The sequence below is a fragment of the Musca autumnalis genome, unplaced genomic scaffold (genome assembly GCF_047663935.1).
Source record: "Musca autumnalis isolate F117 unplaced genomic scaffold, ASM4766393v1 scaffold_1, whole genome shotgun sequence".
Classification (NCBI taxonomy): Eukaryota; Metazoa; Arthropoda; class Insecta; order Diptera; family Muscidae; genus Musca; species Musca autumnalis.
In genome coordinates, this window is record NW_027411644.1 from 257724052 (window position 1) to 257747326 (window position 23275).

At 19.7% G+C, this 23275-nt stretch overlaps 1 protein-coding gene across 1 annotated transcript in view; it reads left to right on the forward strand.

The window, feature by feature from the left end:
- LOC141389435 (uncharacterized) overlaps window positions 1-23275 on the forward strand; it is a 321714-nt gene that overhangs the window by 61817 nt on the left and 236622 nt on the right. The window lies entirely within an intron of this gene.

A 23275-nucleotide genomic window follows, 5' to 3' on the forward strand; every position in this document is an offset into this window, starting at 1 on the left:
GTGTTGTTGTTGCTAGACAATTTTCGCCATTTGGAGCTCCTATTTATACATCCAAGATTGCAAATTTTGCATTTGTGAAGTTCAAATTGCAGCTTTTTATTTCCAAAGACGACTCATTTGTCCCCCTTCTATTCCAGAAATCAATTTTTTCAATGTTACATTCATATTACAGTCGATAGCTTTTTTCCATCGTAGACTGTATATATGTCTTTCAAATCGAAAGATTTTTTAAGTGGATTGTGGTTTAGAACGCTAAGACGTCAGCAACATTGTCTGTTAGTTGGCGACGACCCAGGTTCGAATCCCAGCCGGGCTCAGCTGAATGTTTTATTTTAAAGTTTTTTGCCTTTTTAGGGGCGAAGGCCATTATTTGTGAGATTTAATTAATTTAATTAATCGAGCTTTTTTATGACCTAAGGAGATTACATTGAAAAATTGATATCTAGCGAAGTCCTACACACACACACATCAACCACTATGCGACGATCGTTTCGTTAGCTGGTTAGGCTAACATCATCAGGCATATTAATGTGTTGTTGTTGCTAGACAATTTTCGCCATTTGGAGCTCCTATTTATACATCCAAGATTGCAAATTTTGCATTTGTGAAGTTCAAATTGCAGCTTTTTATTTCCAAAGACGACTCATTTGTCCCCCTTCTATTCCAGAAATCAATTTTTTCAATGTTACATTCATATTACAGTCGATAGCTTTTTTCCATCGTAGACTGTATATATGTCTTTCAAATCGAAAGATTTTTTAAGTGGATTGTGGTTTAGAACGCTAAGACGTCAGCAACATTGTCTGTTAGTTGGCGACGACCCAGGTTCGAATCCCAGCCGGGCTCAGCTGAATGTTTTATTTTAAAGTTTTTTGCCTTTTTAGGGGCGAAGGCCATTATTTGTGAGATTTAATTAATTTAATTAATCGAGCTTTTTTATGACCTAAGGAGATTACATTGAAAAATTGATATCTAGCGAAGTCCTACACACACACACATCAACCACTATGCGACGATCGTTTCGTTAGCTGGTTAGGCTAACATCATCAGGCATATTAATGTGTTGTTGTTGCTAGACAATTTTCGCCATTTGGAGCTCCTATTTATACATCCAAGATTGCAAATTTTGCATTTGTGAAGTTCAAATTGCAGCTTTTTATTTCCAAAGACGACTCATTTGTCCCCCTTCTATTCCAGAAATCAATTTTTTCAATGTTACATTCATATTACAGTCGATAGCTTTTTTCCATCGTAGACTGTATATATGTCTTTCAAATCGAAAGATTTTTTAAGTGGATTGTGGTTTAGAACGCTAAGACGTCAGCAACATTGTCTGTTAGTTGGCGACGACCCAGGTTCGAATCCCAGCCGGGCTCAGCTGAATGTTTTATTTTAAAGTTTTTTGCCTTTTTAGGGGCGAAGGCCATTATTTGTGAGATTTAATTAATTTAATTAATCGAGCTTTTTTATGACCTAAGGAGATTACATTGAAAAATTGATATCTAGCGAAGTCCTACACACACACACATCAACCACTATGCGACGATCGTTTCGTTAGCTGGTTAGGCTAACATCATCTAAACCACAATCCACTTAAAAAATCTTTCGATTTGAAAGACATATATACAGTCTACGATGGAAAAAAGCTATCGACTGTAATATGAATGTAACATTGAAAAAATTGATTTCTGGAATAGAAGGGGGACAAATGAGTCGTCTTTGGAAATAAAAAGCTGCAATTTGAACTTCACAAATGCAAAATTTGCAATCTTGGATGTATAAATAGGAGCTCCAAATGGCGAAAATTGTCTAGCAACAACAACACATTAATATGCCTGATGATGTTAGCCTAACCAGCTAACGAAACGATCGTCGCATAGTGGTTGATGTGTGTGTGTGTAGGACTTCGCTAGATATCAATTTTTCAATGTAATCTCCTTAGGTCATAAAAAAGCTCGATTAATTAAATTAATTAAATCTCACAAATAATGGCCTTCGCCCCTAAAAAGGCAAAAAACTTTAAAATAAAACATTCAGCTGAGCCCGGCTGGGATTCGAACCTGGGTCGTCGCCAACTAACAGACAATGTTGCTGACGTCTTAGCGTTCTAAACCACAATCCACTTAAAAAATCTTTCGATTTGAAAGACATATATACAGTCTACGATGGAAAAAAGCTATCGACTGTAATATGAATGTAACATTGAAAAAATTGATTTCTGGAATAGAAGGGGGACAAATGAGTCGTCTTTGGAAATAAAAAGCTGCAATTTGAACTTCACAAATGCAAAATTTGCAATCTTGGATGTATAAATAGGAGCTCCAAATGGCGAAAATTGTCTAGCAACAACAACACATTAATATGCCTGATGATGTTAGCCTAACCAGCTAACGAAACGATCGTCGCATAGTGGTTGATGTGTGTGTGTGTAGGACTTCGCTAGATATCAATTTTTCAATGTAATCTCCTTAGGTCATAAAAAAGCTCGATTAATTAAATTAATTAAATCTCACAAATAATGGCCTTCGCCCCTAAAAAGGCAAAAAACTTTAAAATAAAACATTCAGCTGAGCCCGGCTGGGATTCGAACCTGGGTCGTCGCCAACTAACAGACAATGTTGCTGACGTCTTAGCGTTCTAAACCACAATCCACTTAAAAAATCTTTCGATTTGAAAGACATATATACAGTCTACGATGGAAAAAAGCTATCGACTGTAATATGAATGTAACATTGAAAAAATTGATTTCTGGAATAGAAGGGGGACAAATGAGTCGTCTTTGGAAATAAAAAGCTGCAATTTGAACTTCACAAATGCAAAATTTGCAATCTTGGATGTATAAATAGGAGCTCCAAATGGCGAAAATTGTCTAGCAACAACAACACATTAATATGCCTGATGATGTTAGCCTAACCAGCTAACGAAACGATCGTCGCATAGTGGTTGATGTGTGTGTGTGTAGGACTTCGCTAGATATCAATTTTTCAATGTAATCTCCTTAGGTCATAAAAAAGCTCGATTAATTAAATTAATTAAATCTCACAAATAATGGCCTTCGCCCCTAAAAAGGCAAAAAACTTTAAAATAAAACATTCAGCTGAGCCCGGCTGGGATTCGAACCTGGGTCGTCGCCAACTAACAGACAATGTTGCTGACGTCTTAGCGTTCTAAACCACAATCCACTTAAAAAATCTTTCGATTTGAAAGACATATATACAGTCTACGATGGAAAAAAGCTATCGACTGTAATATGAATGTAACATTGAAAAAATTGATTTCTGGAATAGAAGGGGGACAAATGAGTCGTCTTTGGAAATAAAAAGCTGCAATTTGAACTTCACAAATGCAAAATTTGCAATCTTGGATGTATAAATAGGAGCTCCAAATGGCGAAAATTGTCTAGCAACAACAACACATTAATATGCCTGATGATGTTAGCCTAACCAGCTAACGAAACGATCGTCGCATAGTGGTTGATGTGTGTGTGTGTAGGACTTCGCTAGATATCAATTTTTCAATGTAATCTCCTTAGGTCATAAAAAAGCTCGATTAATTAAATTAATTAATTTTTTTATTTTTTTATTTTATATTTTATATTTTATATTTTATATTTTATATTTTATATTTTATATTTTATATTTTATATTTTATATTTTATATTTTATATTTTATATTTTATATTTTATATTTTATATTTTATATTTTATATTTTATATTTTATATTTTATATTTTATATTTTATATTTTATATTTTATATTTTATATTTTATATTTTATATTTTATATTTTATATTTTATATTTTATATTTTATATTTTATATTTTATATTTTATATTTTATATTTTATATTTTATATTTTATATTTTATATTTTATATTTTATATTTTATATTTTATATTTTATATTTTATATTTTATATTTTATATTTTATATTTTATATTTTATATTTTATATTTTATATTTTATATTTTATATTTTATATTTTATATTTTATATTTTATATTTTATATTTTATATTTTATATTTTATATTTTATATTTTATATTTTATATTTTATATTTTATATTTTATATTTTATATTTTATATTTTATATTTTATATTTTATATTTTATATTTTATATTTTATATTTTATATTTTATATTTTATATTTTATATTTTATATTTTATATTTTATATTTTATATTTTATATTTTATATTTTATATTTTATATTTTATATTTTATATTTTATATTTTATATTTTATATTTTATATTTTATATTTTATATTTTATATTTTATATTTTATATTTTATATTTTATATTTTATATTTTATATTTTATATTTTATATTTTATATTTTATATTTTATATTTTATCTATACTTATAAAAGAGTTCAGTAATGATGACTCACTGACTCACTGATTCACTGACTCACTGACTGACTGACTGATAATCAACGCCCAGACTAAACGGCTAAAGCTAGGATCTTGAAATTTTGGGTGAGGGACAATCTTGGTCCGAAGGTGTCAGATAAGGCTGGGTTTTTGGAAATTCGAACTAGAACTGTACTAGAAGTACTAAAAGGTACTAAATATGGTACCCTTTGTATTAGGCAAACGCGAATAGCTAGAATTCTGAAATTTGGAATGAGGTTCACTGATGGAGAGTTAGAAAGGTGTACCAAATGGTTTTTGGAAATTCGAACTATAAGTGTACGAAAAGTACTAAAAGTTACTAAATTTAGTACTATTTGGTATTACGTGAACGGATAGAGCTAAAATCTTGAAATTTGGAATGAAAATCAAGGTTTAGAAGATGAGTTGATATAAGGAGGTGGTTTTGAAAATGTGTACTCATGTGTACGAATAGTACTAAATGGTACTAAATTTGGTACAATTTGAATTTGGGCGAACCGATAAGGTTGGAATTTTGAAATTTGGAATTACTATTACTGTTGGAGCGTAGGTTTGAGATAGGGAGGTAGTTTTCGAAATTCGTACATATGAGTACGAAAAGTACTAAATAGTACCAAATAAGGTACAATTTGGATTTGGGGGAACGGATGGAGCTGGAATCCTGAAATTTAGAATTAGGATTACAGTCGGGGTGTAGGATAGAAGTACTTTGGAAATTCGTATTTTTGGGTACGAAAAGTACTAAATGGTACCAAATTTGGTACAATATGAATTTAAGTGATCGGATAGAGCTGGAATAGTGAAATTTGGAATTAAGATTACTATTGGAGTGTGGGATTGGGATACTTTTGGAAATTCGTACTTATGGCAACGAAAAGTACTAAATGGTACCAAATTTGGTACGATTTGGATTTGGGTGATCAGATACATTTGGAATCCTGAAATTCGAAATTAAGATTACTTTTGGAGTGCTGGATAGAGGTAGGTTTGGAAATTCGGACCTATGGGAACAAAATGTACTAAATGGTACTAAATTTGGTACAATTTAGATTACGGTAATCTGATGCAGCTGAAATTCTGAAATTTGGAATTAAGATTACTGTTGGCGTGTAGGATTGAGGTAGTAGTGGATATTCGTACTCTTGGGTACGAATAGTACTAAATAGTACCAAATTTGGTACAATTTGGATTTGGGTGAACGAATATAGCTGAAATTCTGAGATTTGGAATAAGGAGTACTATTGGAGTGTAGGATTGATAATGTTTTGGAAATTTTTAGTTATGGGTTGGAAAAGTACTAAATAGTACTAAATTTGGTACAATTTAGATTTCAATGATGGGATGCATTTGGAATCGTGAAATTCGGAATAAAAATTGCTGTTGGAGTGTCGATAGAGGTAGGTTTGGAAATTCGTACTTTGAATACGAATAGTACTAAATGGTACCAAATTTGGATTTGAGTTATCGGATGTATCTGGAATTCTGAAATTCGTAATTAAGCTTATTGTTTGAACATAGCACTGAGGTAGTTTTGAAAATTTGTAGTTATGTGTACGAAAAGTACTAAATGGTACCAAATCTGGTACAATTTGGATTTGGGTGAACGGATATAACTGGAATCCCGAGATTCGGAATAAGGATTACTGTTGGTAAGTAGGATTGATGAAGTTTTTGAAATTTTTAGTTATGGGTACGATAAGTTCTAAATGGTACCAAATTTTAATTTATGTGATACATTTGGAATCCTAAAATTCGGAATTACGATTACTGTTGGAGTGTTGAAAGAGGAAGGTTTCGAAATTCGTACTTTGGATACGAAAAGTACTAAATGGTATCAAATTTGGTACAATTTGGATTACGGTGATCGGATGCAGCTGTAATCCTGAAATTTGGAATTAAGATTACTATTGGCATGTAGGATTGAGGTAGTTGTAGAAATTCGTATTCATGGGTACGAAAGTACTAAATTGTACCAAATTTGGTACAGTTTGCATTTGGGTGAACGGATATAGCAGGAAACCCGAGATTTGGAGTGTAATTGATAAAGTTTTTGGAAATTTGAAGTTATGGGTAGGAAAAGTACTAAATTTGGTACAATTTGGATTTCAGTGATAGGATACATTTGGAATCTTGAAATTCGGAATTAAAATTGATGTTGGAGTGTTGATAGAGGTAGGTTTAGAAATTCGTACTATGGATACGAATAGTACTAAATTGTACCAAATTTGGATTTGAGTTATCGGATATATCTGGAATCCTGAAATTCGGATTTAAGCTTATTGTTTGAACATAGCACTGAGGAAGTTTTGAAAAATTTGTACTTATGGGTACGAAAAGTACTAAATGGTACTAAATTTGATACAATTTGGATTTCGGTGATCTGATGTAGCTACCATCCTCATGTTTGGCATTAAAATACCTGTTGAACTGAGGATTGATAAAAATTTCGAAATTATTAGTTATGGGTAGGAAAAGTACTAAATTTGGTACAATTTGGATTTGAGCGAACGGATAGAGTTGGAATCAAGAAATTTGGAATTAAGATTACTGTTGGAGTGTAGGATTGAGATATGGAAGTAGTTTTGGAAATTCGTACTTATGAGTACGAAAAGTACTAAATTTGGTTCAATTTGGATTTGAGCGAACGGCTAGAGCTGGAATCTTGAAGTTTGGAATTAAGATTACTGTTGGGGTGTAGGATTGAGGAAGTTTTGGAAATTCGTACTTATATGTACGAAAAGTACTAAACGGTACTATATTTGGTACAACTTGGATTTGAGCGAACGGTTAGAGCTGGAATCTTGAATTTTGGGTTTAATATTACTGTTGGGGTTAGTTTTGGAAATGCGTACTTATGCTTACAAAAAGTACTACATTTTGTACAATTAGGATTTGGGTGAAATTATAGCGCTCGAATCCTAAAATGTGGAATTAGGTACACTTAGGGGTACGAAATGGCTCCATGTATGGTACAATTTTGTATTGGATGAACGGATAGATCTGGATTCGTGAGATTTGGAATTAAGTTTACTGTTGTCATTTGCTTATAACGTCCGATTTAAGAAATATGTGCCGTAAATATACGAAAAGTTGTAAATGGCACAGGATTTGGTACAATTTGTTATTGTGTAAAGGGAATTTTAAAATAATATGAGGAGGTTCGTATTTATGTATTTACATGTAAAGTACTAAATAGTTCTATAATTGGTTTTGGGGGGAACAGATAGAGCTGGAAATAAGGATGGCGGTTGTTGGGTTAGGCCGTATTTGCGCTGAGAACCTTAATTAAAATATCTCAAAAAATGTTGATTGCTCTTGATGTGTAGCGAAATCGAACTAAAGTGGTACGTATTAGTACACAAAATGTTTCCACCATTCTATATTATATATTGTTTATTTGTGTTGTATATTTAACGCATACGAAGTAGCGGGCACTTTGCTAGTATTTTATATTTTATATTTTATATTTTATATTTTATATTTTATATTTTATATTTTATATTTTATATTTTATATTTTATATTTTATATTTTATATTTTATATTTTATATTTTATATTTTATATTTTATATTTTATATTTTATATTTTATATTTTATATTTTATATTTTATATTTTATATTTTATATTTTATATTTTATATTTTATATTTTATATTTTATATTTTATATTTTATATTTTATATTTTATATTTTATATTTTATATTTTATATTTTATATTTTATATTTTATATTTTATATTTTATATTTTATATTTTATATTTTATATTTTATATTTTATATTTTATATTTTATATTTTATATTTTATATTTTATATTTTATATTTTATATTTTATATTTTATATTTTATATTTTATATTTTATATTTTATATTTTATATTTTATATTTTATATTTTATATTTTATATTTTATATTTTATATTTTATATTTTATATTTTATATTTTATATTTTATATTTTATATTTTATATTTTATATTTTATATTTTATATTTTATATTTTATATTTTATATTTTATATTTTATATTTTATATTTTATATTTTATATTTTATATTTTATATTTTATATTTTATATTTTATATTTTATATTTTATATTTTATATTTTATATTTTATATTTTATATTTTATATTTTATATTTTATATTTTATATTTTATATTTTATATTTTATATTTTATATTTTATATTTTATATTTTATATTTTATATTTTATATTTTATATTTTATATTTTATATTTTATATTTTATATTTTATATTTTATATTTTATATTTTATATTTTATATTTTATATTTTATATTTTATATTTTATATTTTATATTTTATATTTTATATTTTATATTTTATATTTTATATTTTATATTTTATATTTTATATTTTATATTTTATATTTTATATTTTATATTTTATATTTTATATTTTATATTTTATATTTTATATTTTATATTTTATATTTTATATTTTATATTTTATATTTTATATTTTATATTTTATATTTTATATTTTATATTTTATATTTTATATTTTATATTTTATATTTTATATTTTATATTTTATATTTTATATTTTATATTTTATATTTTATATTTTATATTTTATATTTTATATTTTATATTTTATATTTTATATTTTATATTTTATATTTTATATTTTATATTTTATATTTTATATTTTATATTTTATATTTTATATTTTATATTTTATATTTTATATTTTATATTTTATATTTTATATTTTATATTTTATATTTTATATTTTATATTTTATATTTTATATTTTATATTTTATATTTTATATTTTATATTTTATATTTTATATTTTATATTTTATATTTTATATTTTATATTTTATATTTTATATTTTATATTTTATATTTTATATTTTATATTTTATATTTTATATTTTATATTTTATATTTTATATTTTATATTTTATATTTTATATTTTATATTTTATATTTTATATTTTATATTTTATATTTTATATTTTATATTTTATATTTTATATTTTATATTTTATATTTTATATTTTATATTTTATATTTTATATTTTATATTTTATATTTTATATTTTATATTTTATATTTTATATTTTATATTTTATATTTTATATTTTATATTTTATATTTTATATTTTATATTTTATATTTTATATTTTATATTTTATATTTTATATTTTATATTTTATATTTTATATTTTATATTTTATATTTTATATTTTATATTTTATATTTTATATTTTATATTTTATATTTTATATTTTATATTTTATATTTTATATTTTATATTTTATATTTTATATTTTATATTTTATATTTTATATTTTATATTTTATATTTTATATTTTATATTTTATATTTTATATTTTATATTTTATATTTTATATTTTATATTTTATATTTTATATTTTATATTTTATATTTTATATTTTATATTTTATATTTTATATTTTATATTTTATATTTTATATTTTATATTTTATATTTTATATTTTATATTTTATATTTTATATTTTATATTTTATATTTTATATTTTATATTTTATATTTTATATTTTATATTTTATATTTTATATTTTATATTTTATATTTTATATTTTATATTTTATATTTTATATTTTATATTTTATATTTTATATTTTATATTTTATATTTTATATTTTATATTTTATATTTTATATTTTATATTTTATATTTTATATTTTATATTTTATATTTTATATTTTATATTTTATATTTTATATTTTATATTTTATATTTTATATTTTATATTTTATATTTTATATTTTATATTTTATATTTTATATTTTATATTTTATATTTTATATTTTATATTTTATATTTTATATTTTATATTTTATATTTTATATTTTATATTTTATATTTTATATTTTATATTTTATATTTTATATTTTATATTTTATATTTTATATTTTATATTTTATATTTTATATTTTATATTTTATATTTTATATTTTATATTTTATATTTTATATTTTATATTTTATATTTTATATTTTATATTTTATATTTTATATTTTATATTTTATATTTTATATTTTATATTTTATATTTTATATTTTATATTTTATATTTTATATTTTATATTTTATATTTTATATTTTATATTTTATATTTTATATTTTATATTTTATATTTTATATTTTATATTTTATATTTTATATTTTATATTTTATATTTTATATTTTATATTTTATATTTTATATTTTATATTTTATATTTTATATTTTATATTTTATATTTTATATTTTATATTTTATATTTTATATTTTATATTTTATATTTTATATTTTATATTTTATATTTTATATTTTATATTTTATATTTTATATTTTATATTTTATATTTTATATTTTATATTTTATATTTTATATTTTATATTTTATATTTTATATTTTATATTTTATATTTTATATTTTATATTTTATATTTTATATTTTATATTTTATATTTTATATTTTATATTTTATATTTTATATTTTATATTTTATATTTTATATTTTATATTTTATATTTTATATTTTATATTTTATATTTTATATTTTATATTTTATATTTTATATTTTATATTTTATATTTTATATTTTATATTTTATATTTTATATTTTATATTTTATATTTTATATTTTATATTTTATATTTTATATTTTATATTTTATATTTTATATTTTATATTTTATATTTTATATTTTATATTTTATATTTTATATTTTATATTTTATATTTTATATTTTATATTTTATATTTTATATTTTATATTTTATATTTTATATTTTATATTTTATATTTTATATTTTATATTTTATATTTTATATTTTATATTTTATATTTTATATTTTATATTTTATATTTTATATTTTATATTTTATATTTTATATTTTATATTTTATATTTTATATTTTATATTTTATATTTTATATTTTATATTTTATATTTTATATTTTATATTTTATATTTTATATTTTATATTTTATATTTTATATTTTATATTTTATATTTTATATTTTATATTTTATATTTTATATTTTATATTTTATATTTTATATTTTATATTTTATATTTTATATTTTATATTTTATATTTTATATTTTATATTTTATATTTTATATTTTATATTTTATATTTTATATTTTATATTTTATATTTTATATTTTATATTTTATATTTTATATTTTATATTTTATATTTTATATTTTATATTTTATATTTTATATTTTATATTTTATATTTTATATTTTATATTTTATATTTTATATTTTATATTTTATATTTTATATTTTATATTTTATATTTTATATTTTATATTTTATATTTTATATTTTATATTTTATATTTTATATTTTATATTTTATATTTTATATTTTATATTTTATATTTTATATTTTATATTTTATATTTTATATTTTATATTTTATATTTTATATTTTATATTTTATATTTTATATTTTATATTTTATATTTTATATTTTATATTTTATATTTTATATTTTATATTTTATATTTTATATTTTATATTTTATATTTTATATTTTATATTTTATATTTTATATTTTATATTTTATATTTTATATTTTATATTTTATATTTTATATTTTATATTTTATATTTTATATTTTATATTTTATATTTTATATTTTATATTTTATATTTTATATTTTATATTTTATATTTTATATTTTATATTTTATATTTTATATTTTATATTTTATATTTTATATTTTATATTTTATATTTTATATTTTATATTTTATATTTTATATTTTATATTTTATATTTTATATTTTATATTTTATATTTTATATTTTATATTTTATATTTTATATTTTATATTTTATATTTTATATTTTATATTTTATATTTTATATTTTATATTTTATATTTTATATTTTATATTTTATATTTTATATTTTATATTTTATATTTTATATTTTATATTTTATATTTTATATTTTATATTTTATATTTTATATTTTATATTTTATATTTTATATTTTATATTTTATATTTTATATTTTATATTTTATATTTTATATTTTATATTTTATATTTTATATTTTATATTTTATATTTTATATTTTATATTTTATATTTTATATTTTATATTTTATATTTTATATTTTATATTTTATATTTTATATTTTATATTTTATATTTTATATTTTATATTTTATATTTTATATTTTATATTTTATATTTTATATTTTATATTTTATATTTTATATTTTATATTTTATATTTTATATTTTATATTTTATATTTTATATTTTATATTTTATATTTTATATTTTATATTTTATATTTTATATTTTATATTTTATATTTTATATTTTATATTTTATATTTTATATTTTATATTTTATATTTTATATTTTATATTTTATATTTTATATTTTATATTTTATATTTTATATTTTATATTTTATATTTTATATTTTATATTTTATATTTTATATTTTATATTTTATATTTTATATTTTATATTTTATATTTTATATTTTATATTTTATATTTTATATTTTATATTTTATATTTTATATTTTATATTTTATATTTTATATTTTATATTTTATATTTTATATTTTATATTTTATATTTTATATTTTATATTTTATATTTTATATTTTATATTTTATATTTTATATTTTATATTTTATATTTTATATTTTATATTTTATATTTTATATTTTATATTTTATATTTTATATTTTATATTTTATATTTTATATTTTATATTTTATATTTTATATTTTATATTTTATATTTTATATTTTATATTTTATATTTTATATTTTATATTTTATATTTTATATTTTATATTTTATATTTTATATTTTATATTTTATATTTTATATTTTATATTTTATATTTTATATTTTATATTTTATATTTTATATTTTATATTTTATATTTTATATTTTATATTTTATATTTTATATTTTATATTTTATATTTTATATTTTATATTTTATATTTTATATTTTATATTTTATATTTTATATTTTATATTTTATATTTTATATTTTATATTTTATATTTTATATTTTATATTTTATATTTTATATTTTATATTTTATATTTTATATTTTATATTTTATATTTTATATTTTATATTTTATATTTTATATTTTATATTTTATATTTTATATTTTATATTTTATATTTTATATTTTATATTTTATATTTTATATTTTATATTTTATATTTTATATTTTATATTTTATATTTTATATTTTATATTTTATATTTTATATTTTATATTTTATATTTTATATTTTATATTTTATATTTTATATTTTATATTTTATATTTTATATTTTATATTTTATATTTTATATTTTATATTTTATATTTTATATTTTATATTTTATATTTTATATTTTATATTTTATATTTTATATTTTATATTTTATATTTTATATTTTATATTTTATATTTTATATTTTATATTTTATATTTTATATTTTATATTTTATATTTTATATTTTATATTTTATATTTTATATTTTATATTTTATATTTTATATTTTATATTTTATATTTTATATTTTATATTTTATATTTTATATTTTATATTTTATATTTTATATTTTATATTTTATATTTTATATTTTATATTTTATATTTTATATTTTATATTTTATATTTTATATTTTATATTTTATATTTTATATTTTATATTTTATATTTTATATTTTATATTTTATATTTTATATTTTATATTTTATATTTTATATTTTATATTTTATATTTTATATTTTATATTTTATATTTTATATTTTATATTTTATATTTTATATTTTATATTTTATATTTTATATTTTATATTTTATATTTTATATTTTATATTTTATATTTTATATTTTATATTTTATATTTTATATTTTATATTTTATATTTTATATTTTATATTTTATATTTTATATTTTATATTTTATATTTTATATTTTATATTTTATATTTTATATTTTATATTTTATATTTTATATTTTATATTTTATATTTTATATTTTATATTTTATATTTTATATTTTATATTTTATATTTTATATTTTATATTTTATATTTTATATTTTATATTTTATATTTTATATTTTATATTTTATATTTTATATTTTATATTTTATATTTTATATTTTATATTTTATATTTTATATTTTATATTTTATATTTTATATTTTATATTTTATATTTTATATTTTATATTTTATATTTTATATTTTATATTTTATATTTTATATTTTATATTTTATATTTTATATTTTATATTTTATATTTTATATTTTATATTTTATATTTTATATTTTATATTTTATATTTTATATTTTATATTTTATATTTTATATTTTATATTTTATATTTTATATTTTATATTTTATATTTTATATTTTATATTTTATATTTTATATTTTATATTTTATATTTTATATTTTATATTTTATATTTTATATTTTATATTTTATATTTTATATTTTATATTTTATATTTTATATTTTATATTTTATATTTTATATTTTATATTTTATATTTTATATTTTATATTTTATATTTTATATTTTATATTTTATATTTTATATTTTATATTTTATATTTTATATTTTATATTTTATATTTTATATTTTATATTTTATATTTTATATTTTATATTTTATATTTTATATTTTATATTTTATATTTTATATTTTATATTTTATATTTTATATTTTATATTTTATATTTTATATTTTATATTTTATATTTTATATTTTATATTTTATATTTTATATTTTATATTTTATATTTTATATTTTATATTTTATATTTTATATTTTATATTTTATATTTTATATTTTATATTTTATATTTTATATTTTATATTTTATATTTTATATTTTATATTTTATATTTTATATTTTATATTTTATATTTTATATTTTATATTTTATATTTTATATTTTATATTTTATATTTTATATTTTATATTTTATATTTTATATTTTATATTTTATATTTTATATTTTATATTTTATATTTTATATTTTATATTTTATATTTTATATTTTATATTTTATATTTTATATTTTATATTTTATATTTTATATTTTATATTTTATATTTTATATTTTATATTTTATATTTTATATTTTATATTTTATATTTTATATTTTATATTTTATATTTTATATTTTATATTTTATATTTTATATTTTATATTTTATATTTTATATTTTATATTTTATATTTTATATTTTATATTTTATATTTTATATTTTATATTTTATATTTTATATTTTATATTTTATATTTTATATTTTATATTTTATATTTTATATTTTATATTTTATATTTTATATTTTATATTTTATATTTTATATTTTATATTTTATATTTTATATTTTATATTTTATATTTTATATTTTATATTTTATATTTTATATTTTATATTTTATATTTTATATTTTATATTTTATATTTTATATTTTATATTTTATATTTTATATTTTATATTTTATATTTTATATTTTATATTTTATATTTTATATTTTATATTTTATATTTTATATTTTATATTTTATATTTTATATTTTATATTTTATATTTTATATTTTATATTTTATATTTTATATTTTATATTTTATATTTTATATTTTATATTTTATATTTTATATTTTATATTTTATATTTTATATTTTATATTTTATATTTTATATTTTATATTTTATATTTTATATTTTATATTTTATATTTTATATTTTATATTTTATATTTTATATTTTATATTTTATATTTTATATTTTATATTTTATATTTTATATTTTATATTTTATATTTTATATTTTATATTTTATATTTTATATTTTATATTTTATATTTTATATTTTATATTTTATATTTTATATTTTATATTTTATATTTTATATTTTATATTTTATATTTTATATTTTATATTTTATATTTTATATTTTATATTTTATATTTTATATTTTATATTTTATATTTTATATTTTATATTTTATATTTTATATTTTATATTTTATATTTTATATTTTATATTTTATATTTTATATTTTATATTTTATATTTTATATTTTATATTTTATATTTTATATTTTATATTTTATATTTTATATTTTATATTTTATATTTTATATTTTATATTTTATATTTTATATTTTATATTTTATATTTTATATTTTATATTTTATATTTTATATTTTATATTTTATATTTTATATTTTATATTTTATATTTTATATTTTATATTTTATATTTTATATTTTATATTTTATATTTTATATTTTATATTTTATATTTTATATTTTATATTTTATATTTTATATTTTATATTTTATATTTTATATTTTATATTTTATATTTTATATTTTATATTTTATATTTTATATTTTATATTTTATATTTTATATTTTATATTTTATATTTTATATTTTATATTTTATATTTTATATTTTATATTTTATATTTTATATTTTATATTTTATATTTTATATTTTATATTTTATATTTTATATTTTATATTTTATATTTTATATTTTATATTTTATATTTTATATTTTATATTTTATATTTTATATTTTATATTTTATATTTTATATTTTATATTTTATATTTTATATTTTATATTTTATATTTTATATTTTATATTTTATATTTTATATTTTATATTTTATATTTTATATTTTATATTTTATATTTTATATTTTATATTTTATATTTTATATTTTATATTTTATATTTTATATTTTATATTTTATATTTTATATTTTATATTTTATATTTTATATTTTATATTTTATATTTTATATTTTATATTTTATATTTTATATTTTATATTTTATATTTTATATTTTATATTTTATATTTTATATTTTATATTTTATATTTTATATTTTATATTTTATATTTTATATTTTATATTTTATATTTTATATTTTATATTTTATATTTTATATTTTATATTTTATATTTTATATTTTATATTTTATATTTTATATTTTATATTTTATATTTTATATTTTATATTTTATATTTTATATTTTATATTTTATATTTTATATTTTATATTTTATATTTTATATTTTATATTTTATATTTTATATTTTATATTTTATATTTTATATTTTATATTTTATATTTTATATTTTATATTTTATATTTTATATTTTATATTTTATATTTTATATTTTATATTTTATATTTTATATTTTATATTTTATATTTTATATTTTATATTTTATATTTTATATTTTATATTTTATATTTTATATTTTATATTTTATATTTTATATTTTATATTTTATATTTTATATTTTATATTTTATATTTTATATTTTATATTTTATATTTTATATTTTATATTTTATATTTTATATTTTATATTTTATATTTTATATTTTATATTTTATATTTTATATTTTATATTTTATATTTTATATTTTATATTTTATATTTTATATTTTATATTTTATATTTTATATTTTATATTTTATATTTTATATTTTATATTTTATATTTTATATTTTATATTTTATATTTTACATTTTACATTTTATATATTATATTTTATATTTTACATTTTACATTTTATATATTATATTTTATATTTTGAATTTTATATTTAAATATTATACATTTAAATAAAATATATTGTTTATATTTTATAGTTAATATTTTATTTTTTATGTTTTTTGGCAATCGAACCTGAACTGTCGGTGTTCAAGGCGAGTGTGCTTACCATTGCACAACAGCCGTCAATTTCTTGCTCAGTCAGTTCAGGCCCTAGAGTATTTACTTGCGATACTATTCCCCAAATCAACTGAGAATCCGTGACTGTGTATTCAGATCATTTTCATTACACAAAAAAAAAATCGACTGCAATAGTCGTACCCTCCGGCCTACCACTGAGATTTTTGTCTTTATTGAATTGTAAATCGTGGAATTTTGCTGTCCATTTAAAAATTTCACTTTCAATATTTTAATAAATATTTCTTTTCTTCACATTAGGGCTTATTAGTCGCCAAAATTAAATTTAAAACATTTCACTTTAATTAGCAGCCACTGATGGTCATCGGTGCAGTTTGAAAGAAAGCCAGATATTCCATTATGCATTCCACTGCCGAAGCAGCTGCGAAGAGCCAGCAATGATGAGGCTGGCTATGTTGTAAGAGTGAATTTCTTTAAACTTGTTGTTGTTGGTTGGCGGGCTTCGTTGTCATTTGGTGGCCTATGACGATGGATCCGTCTGTCGTCCAACCACCATCGCCACCCATTTGCAACGCATATTTGAGTTTGTTGGAAAATGTTTCAAATATTTGACTTCTTGTGTGTGCCCGCAACGGACGAACTGCGTTTATGTGGAATTTCTACAACTTGAGGAGAGTGTCTCACTTGATCGTTTGACTCGTTCGTTGTCTTTGGGTCTGTCTCTCTTGACAGTTTGTCTGGCCACTTTTACAACTTCAAAGCTAAGGCATTGTGCCACCGTTTGTTGGTCTCTCCACCAATTTGAGGGGTTTCAGTTTCTCCACAGCCCCTCCATTTAGTCAGTATCATTTGCAGTGTTGACCGTGTGAGTTGTTTTTTGATTTCGTTTCGTGCGTTCGGTATAATTTTTTCTTTCGATATTTCGTTTTTATTTGTGTGCCGCCGCCGCGCCAACGCTTGTCCGTTTCATTGGATTTGGTTCGCTATGTTTCGGTGTTTTTGTTTTTATTTATGTTTGACGGCGAAAGTTGTTCCAACAGTTTGATCTTCGCTGCTCGTCTCGTCTTCTTTCTTCTGAAGTGAAATGCGTTGGTTTTTCAACTCGAAAAATTTTAATGGAATTGTGAAGCCAAAGAAGTAGAAGAAGAAACAAGAAAATTAAATAAAATAATAAAAGTCTGTTTGTTCAAATAAATTATTTTTGTTTTTTGTGTTTGTAAAAATAATAAAAAAATAAATATTAAAAAAAATTAATAAATTTATGTTGAAGTGAAGAAAATTTCAATAAAATAGTTGAAACGACATCGGAAAGAAAAGCTGGAGAAAGTCGCCGTTTGTTTTGGAATATTTGTGGATGTTTAAAGATAAAAATTTGAGGATTAATTTAAAGGTAATAGCTGAAGTATTCAGTTGAGAACCGGAAAGAGTGTTTAAGATTGATCTTTAGATTTTAAGAAAGTTCATGATTTACAAAAAAAAAAAAAAAAACAAATTTATGGAAACTATAAAAAATGAATGTTTTTAAAATAAGATCACGAATCATGGATCTATGGGTATGAGCCCGAAACAAAACAGCAATTGACCGTGTGGGTCTTCGAAGATGAGCCAAATCAAACTAAGGGTGTTCTTGGAAGAAGCATTTCGAAGCAAATGATCGCGCTTCTTCCGCAAAACTGGACATGTGACGACTATTTCGCTTGAGCAACGTAGGGCGATCAATTCTGAGTGGTACACCATCATTTTTTGCCCAAATTCTTTCGTAAAACGAACAAGGGAGAACGAAACTCGGCTCAAACCAGAGACTTTTTGACCGGCCAAAACGTAGAATTGATTTGTTATCTGACATATTTTTATACCCACAGCCTTTAGGCTCTATAAACCTTGATACGACCATAATTGTACCTCATCGAAATAATGGTTTTAGACCACAAGTATGTTTTATATGAAATTCGTTTCAGACAATTTGGAGTCGATTTAGTCATCCATGTCCGTTCGTCCGTCTGTCTGGCTGGTGCGTACGATAACTCACGAACGGATTAATCGATTCGAACAAGATTTTGCACTTTGTAATATTTTGTCCAAATTTAGTTTATGTTTGAAAATGGTCTATATCGGTCCACTCCTTCGAATACCTTTCAAACAAAATTTCGGAAATGTGCAGTTAAAGACCTCCTCTCGGGTAGCTTTGATGTTTTTTCAGCAGTTATTCTTGCGGCCCCTTTACGACGATACAATCTTTTTCGGGCGCAAGTCCATACTCCCTCAGAAGATAATGGTCAAAAAGCTCAAAGAAACCCTGACGACACCAACTAAAATGGCAAATCCGCAAAAAAACTGCCGCATGGAGTTTCTGATTGGTCCAAACTTTGTACATCGTATTATTTCATCCAGCGATGTATAAGGTCGGAGTATGGACTATATGGACCTCCCACAAAAAAAATTGAGAAAAATGCAGTTGACGAATCGTCCCGGATCTATTTGAAAAATTTTGTTGTTTGTTTTCACTGTCCCTATTACAACGATACAATTTTTTCCAGAGTAAGTCCATACTTCCTGAGATGAAAGGGTGCTTCTGTAGACCCTTTCTGAATGAAATGGTGCTTCCATAGACCTTTTATGAATAAAAGGGCGCTTCCATAGACCCTTTCTGAATGAAAGGATGCTTCCATAGACCCTTTTTGAATGAAAGGGTGCATCCATAGACATTTTCTGAAAAAAGGGTGCTTCCATAGACCCTTTCTGAATGAAAGGGTGTTTCTGTAGACCCTTTCTGAATGAAAGGGTGTTTCTATAGACCCTTTCTGAAAGAAGGGGTGCTTACATAGACCATTTCTGAAGGAAAAGGTGCTTCCATAGACCCTTTATGAATGAAAGGGTTCTTTTGTAGACCCTTTCTGAATGAAAGGGTGCTTCCATAGACCATTTCTGAATGAGAGGGTGCTTCCATAGACCCTTTCAGAATGAGATGGTGTTTCCATAGACCCTTTCTGAAAGAAGGGGTGCTTACATAGACCCTTTCAGAATGAGATGGTGTTTCCATAGACCCTTTCTGAAAGAAGGGGTGCTTACATAGACCCTTTCTGAAGGAAAAGGTGCTTCTGTAGACCCTTTCTGAATGAAAGGGTGCTTCCATAGACTCTTTTTGAATGAGAGGGTTTTCCATAGACCCTTTCTAAATGGTAGGGTGCTTCCATAGACCCTTTCTGAATGAGAGGGTGCTTCCATAGACCCTTTGTGAATGAAAGGGTGCTACCATAGACCCTTTCTGAATGAGAGGGTGCTTCCATAGACCCTTTGTGAATGAAAGGATGCTACCATAGACCATTTCTGAATGAGAGCGTGCTTCCATAGACCCTTTGTGAATGAAAGGGTGCTACCATAGACCCTTTCTGAATGAAAGGGTGCTATCATAGACCCTTTCTGAATGAAAGCGTGCTTCCATAGACCCTTTCTGAATGAAAGGGTACTATCATAGACCCTTTCTGAATGAAAGGGTGCTTCCATAGATCCTTTTTGAATGAAAGGGTGCTTCCAAAGACCCTTTGTGAATGAAAGGGTGCTTCCATAGACCCTTTCTGAATGAAAGCGTGCTTCCATAGACCCTTTGTGAATGAAAGGGTGCTACCATAGACCCTTTCTGAATGAAACCGTGCTTCCATAGACCCTTTCTGAAAGAAAGGGTGCTACCATAGACCCATTCTGAATGAAAGGGTGCTTCCATAGACCCTTTGTGAATGAAAGGGTGCTACCATAACCCCTTTCTGAATAAAAGGGTGCTTCCATAGACCCTTTGTGAATGAAAGGGTGCTACCATAGACCCTTTCTGAATGAGAGCGTGCTTCCATAGACCCTTTCTGAATGAGAGGGTGCTTTCGTGGACCCTTTCTGAATGAGAGGGTGTTTCCATAGACCCTTTCTGAATGAAAGGGTGTTTCTATAGACCCTTTCTAAATGAAAGGGTGGTTCTATAGACCCTTTCTGAATGAAAGGGTGTTTCTATAAACCCTTTCTGAATGAAAAAGTGTTTCTATAGACCCTTTCTGAACGAAAGGTTGATTCAATAGAGCCTTTCTGAGAGAAAGAGTGCTTCCATAGGCACTTTCTGAAAGAAAGGGTGCTTCCGTTAACCTTTTCTGAATGAAAGGGTGCTACCATAGACCCTTTCTGAATGAAAGCGTGCTTCCATAGACCCTTTCTGAATGAAAGGGTGCTACCATAGACCCTTTCTGAATGAAAGCGTGCTTCCATAGACCCTTTCTGAATGAGAGGGTGCTTCCATAGACCCTTTGTGAATGAAAGGGTGCTACCATAACCCCTTTGTGAATGAAAGGGTGCTTCCATAGACCCTTTGTGAATGAAAGGGTGCTACCATAGACCCTTTCTGAATGAGAGCGTGGTTCCATAGACCCTTTCTGAAAGAAGGGGTGCTAACATAGACCCTTTCTGAAGGAAAGGGTGCTTCCATAGGCCCTTTATGAATGAAAGGGTGCTTCTGTAGACCCTTTCTGAATGAAAGGGTGCTTCCATAGACACTTTCTGAATGAGAGGGTGCTTTCGTAGACCCTTTCTGAATGAGAGGGTGTTTCCATAGACCCTTTCTGAATGAAAGGGTGTTTCTATAGACCCTTTCTGAATGAAAGGGTGGTTCTATAGACCCTTTCTGAATGAAAAAGTTTCTATAGACCCTTTCTGAACGAAAGGTTTATTCAATAGACCCTTTCTGAATGAAAGCGTGCTTCCATAGGCACTTTCTGAAAGAAACGGTGCTTCCGTTAACCTTTTCTGAATGGAAGGGTGCTTACATAGACCCTTTCTGAAGGAAAGTGTGCTTCCATAGACCCTTTATGAATGAAAGGGTACTTCTGTAGACCCTTTCTGAATGAAAGGGTGCTTCCATAGAACCTTTCTGAATGAGAGGGTGTTTCCATAGACCCTTTCTGAATGAATGGGTGCTTTCATAGACCCTTTCTGAATGAAAGGGTGCTTCCATAGACCCTTTCTGAATGAGAGGGTGTTTCCATAGACCCTTTCTGAATGAAATGGTGCTTTCATAGACCCTTTCTAAATGAAAGGGTGCTTTCATAGACCCTTTCTAAATGGTAGGGTGCTTCCATAGACCCTTTGTGAATGAAAGGGTGCTTCCATAGACCCTGACTCTGT